The following is a 4,693-nucleotide window of genomic DNA, read 5'->3' as shown; positions in this document are numbered from 1 at the left end:
TTTGGTAAAGATCGGATTGTGGCCGGTACAACTTTTAAACTCCATATAGGATAAAAGATATATATGGGTGCTATATCAAAATCTGAACCGATTTTTATGAAATTTTTCATACGTATTGAGACGTTAAAGAAAATACTTCCTGCAAAATTGTGTAAAGATCGGACCTAAATTATGGCTGCTTTAGCCATAAAATTCCCTATCGGATGAAAGTTATATATGGGAGCTATATCTAAATCTGCACCGATTTTGACGCAATGACGTTGAATAAAACACCCCTTGCCAAATTTTGTATAGATCGAACCAAAATTGTGGCTTTTACAGCCTTAAAAGTCCATATCGGATAAAAGATATATATGGAAGCTATATCTAAGTTTGAACCGATTTTCTGCAAAATCAATAGCGTTCGCCCTTGGGCCAAAAAAAGTGAATTGTGCAACTGTAACTTGTTCACTAGAATACATGGACAGACAGACGGACATAGCTAAATGGAATCAGGAAGTGATTCTAAGCCGTTCGGTATACTTATCAATGGGTTTAGCTCTTCTCCTTCTTAGCGTTGCAAACAAATGCACAAAGATATAATACACTGTACCACAGGGTATAATTAATCCATTAATATTTTAATTGATTTATTTAATTGATTCGATTAATTTTTTTATTGAATCTGAGAAAATTTTCAATCACGTTTGAATACTTTTAATTTACAATTAAAAAATTAATTGAGTCAATCATTGTTTTAATTGAGCCGATAAATCTTAGAATTAAAAATTGAGCTTAGATCCTATACCCCTATTTTTATAATATATGCCTTTAATTAATTCAGCTTACACAGAAAAAAACGTCAACAAATTCTCAACTATAAATTTAATGGAAAATAACATCGTTTTCAATTAAAAAATTAATTGATTCCACCATTTTTTTAATTGTTTAACATTTTTAAACCCACCACCGAAGGATGCGGGTATATCCATTTTGTCATTCCGTTTGCAACACATCGAAATATCCATTTCCGACCCTATTATCCGATTTTGCTGAAATATGAGACAGTGAGTTGTGCTAGGCCTTCCAACATCATTCCTCAATTTGGCCCAGATTTGGCCAAATTGTTGCCATATAGACCGATCCTCCGATTTAGGGTCTTAGGCCCATAAAAGCCACATTTATTATCCGATGTCGCCGCAATTTGGGACAGTAAGTTGTGTTAGGCCCTTCGACATCCTTCTTCAATTTCACACAGATCGGTCCAGCTTTGGATATAGGTGCCATATAGACCGATCTCTCGATTTAAAGTTGTTGGCCTCTAAAAGGCGCATTTATAATCAAATTTCGCTGAAATTTGACATAGTGACTTATGTTAGACTTTTCGATGACTTGTACTTATTAGACCACTCAATGTCCGTGCCGAATTCGATCTAAATCGGACCATATAGCTGCTATGGGGATATAAATGATGCATTTTTCACCGAACTATGACAAAAGGTGGTTTACATATATACCCGAGGTGGTGAGTATTCAAAGTTCGACCCGGCCGTACTTAACGCATTTTTACTTGTTTTGTTCCCAAGAAGTCATATCGGGTTATTGGTACTCATCATATTGACAGATTCGGATAAAACTTGGCACTGATGTTGTAAGTCATAAGATAGGGGTTTGGGCCAAATTTCAGCCAAATCAGGTGAAATTTAAGGCTCCTAAGGGCTGAAGAAGCCAAATTCGGACATCGATTTATATGGGGGCTATATCTGTTTATAAGCCGATTCAGATCATACTTTGCATGGATATTGCAAGTTATAATTCAAGTCTTTGTTCCAAATTTCAGCCAAATCAGGTGAAAATTAAGGCTCCTAAGGGCTGAACAAGCCAAATCCGGGAATCGATTTATATGGGGACTAAATCTGTTTATTGACCGATGGATATTGGAAGTCACAACTCAATTTCAGCCAAATCGTATAAAAATTGAGGCTTCTAAGGGCTCAGGAAGTCAAATTCGGGAATCAGTTTATATGGGGCTATATCTGTTTATAGACCGTTTCGGATCATACTTGGCATGGATGTTGGAAGTCATAAAGCAAGACTTTGTTTCAAACTTCAACCAAATCGTATGAAAATTGAGGCTTCTAAGGGCTCAAGGAGTCAAATCCGCGAATCAGTTTATATGGGGTCTATATCTGTTTATAAACCGTTTCGGATCATACTTGGCATGGATGTTGGAAGTCATAAAGCAAGACTTTGTTTCAAACTTCAACCAAATCGTATGAAAATTGAGGCTTCTAAGGGCTCAGGAAGTCAAATTCGGGAATCAGTTTATATGGGGCTATATCTGTTTATAGACCGTTTCGGATCATACTTGGCATGGATGTTGGAAGTCATAAAGCAAGACTTTGTTTCAAACTTCAACCAAATCGTATGAAAATTGAGGCTTCTAAGGGCTCAAGGAGTCAAATCCGCGAATCAGTTTATATGGGGTCTATATCTGTTTATAAACCGTTTCGGATCATACTTGGCATGGATGTTGGAAGTCATAAAGCAAGACTTTGTTTCAAACTTCAACCAAATCGTATGAAAATTGAGGCTTCTAAGGGCTCAAGAAGTCAAACCTGCGAATCAGTTTATATGGGACTATATCTGTTTATTGACCCATTCGGATCTTACCTGGTATGGGAGTTGGAAGCCATAAGTCAAGCCTTTTTTTCATATTTTAGTGAAATCGGATGAAACTTGAGTCTTCTAGGGGCTTAAGAAGTCAAATCGGGAGATCGGTTCATATTGGGTTTATATCCAAATCTAAATCGATATGGTTCATTTGCAATCCCCAATTATCTACAGCAATAAGAAGTATCTGAGCAAAATTTCAAGAGGCTAGCTTTACGCGTACGACCGCTATCGTGATTTTGACAAACGGACGGACGGACGGACTCAGAATGTCGAGACGATCCAGAATATATTGGGTTGCCCAAAAATGATTGCGGATTTTTCATGTAGTCGGCGTTGACAAATTTTTTCACAGCTTGTGACTCTGTAATTGCATTCTTTCTTCTGTCAGTTATCAGCTGTTACTTTTAGCTTGCTTTAGAAAAAAAGTGTAAAAAAAGTATATTCGATTAAAGTTCATTCTAAGTTTTATTAAAAATGCATTTACTTTCCTTTAAAAACTCCCGCAATTACTTTTTGGGCAACCCAATATATACTTTATGGGGTCGCAGATTAATATTTCCAGATGCTACAAACAGAATGACTAGATTAGTATACCCCCATCCTATGGTGGTGGGTACAAAAAGATAATCAGATTTCATGGAAGAGAAATATAGGGCCAAACACTGCAGACAGTATGCCAAGCAAAATCCCTGCTCTCTGTACATCCTAACAGACAGTGGCGGAGCTCGTGGGGACAAAAATGTGAGAATAAAATTCAAGTCAAAATGTTAAGGCTCTATTTTCACATTAGACGTATGGTCTAGTGGACTTTTTTAGCTCAGTACAATCCCAAGAACTAGTAACGTGAAGGGCTTTAAAAGATATTCAAATCGCCCATCCTAATACAAAAGCATACTTTTTGTTGATTTTAGTCATTTGGTATTGATGGGCCCAAATCGCATAAGAATACCGGCATCTAAGTGCTAAAGAAGTCAAATCGATAGCAGATTTCTATAGAAGTTTTATCAGATATAGCAACCATTAAATCCCTAATATTTGGAAGGGATAATCGTGATAGAATTTTACATGCGTTTCCCGATAAATCGATTTTTTTGAGTTAGTCCACTCTTAAGGCATATGCGTGATTTGTATTATGTTACAGAGGGTCAGAAAATATAATTAAGCCCATTGTTGAACTGAAGATTGTAAAAAAATCTCCCCAAATATTCAAACAATTCCTATCATCCAACTTCAAAAATCCGCTTTTGTCTAAAACAAGGTGGAGTTTACTTTACTACCCAAACTACTATTTTCCACTCTGTGGGCGTGTTCACACATTTCATTCTCATCATTGTTCTCTATATGTCTAACTGAATGTTTTCCTCTCGCTCTCTCTCTCTCTTTCTTAAAATATTTCGCTTGGGTGATTTTACCTGCTTTGGGATCATTTTGTTGTAGAAACATATTTTCCACGGTTTTATGCAAATCATGTTACTGTCTGAGCCAAAGCCAAGATGGAGTTCTACCTTATACCGGTTTCGTTGTGCCATGAATTTGAATCTCACCACTACTGAGCCATACTCTTCTGGTTCATGTTTGGTATTTGAAGAAGAGACAATAAGAGCTACATCAAAAAGTAAGGTACACCTATGGCAGAAATGGAGAAAATGCAAAACGCTGGGAGTTTAACATAGGTGCAAAATATGAAAAAAATACATTGACGGCAAGTGATTTTAATGGCGAAGCATCTAACACAAATACATGAGAAATGTGAAATTACGAGGGCAGCATTTAAAGTTTACAGTACAAAATAAAAAGTCAAAAACTACAATTTTATATATTGGGTTGCCCAAAAAGTAATTGTCGGTAATATAGTAGTAATATAGTCGGCGTTGACAAATTTTTTCAACGGCTTGTGACTCTGTAATTGCATTCTTTCTTCTGTCAGTTATCAGCTGTTACTTTTAGCTTGCTTTAGAAAAAGAGTGCGCGAAATTTTGTTTACATTTGTTTGTTTGGCGTCAATTTTAATATGGGTACCACAGGTATTGAAAGAAAT

Source organism: Stomoxys calcitrans, chromosome 3 (genome assembly GCF_963082655.1).
Source record: "Stomoxys calcitrans chromosome 3, idStoCalc2.1, whole genome shotgun sequence".
NCBI lineage: Eukaryota > Metazoa > Arthropoda > Insecta > Diptera > Muscidae > Stomoxys > Stomoxys calcitrans.
The sequence above is the reverse complement of the archived record's forward strand: the minus strand, read 5'-3'. Positions refer to the sequence as shown.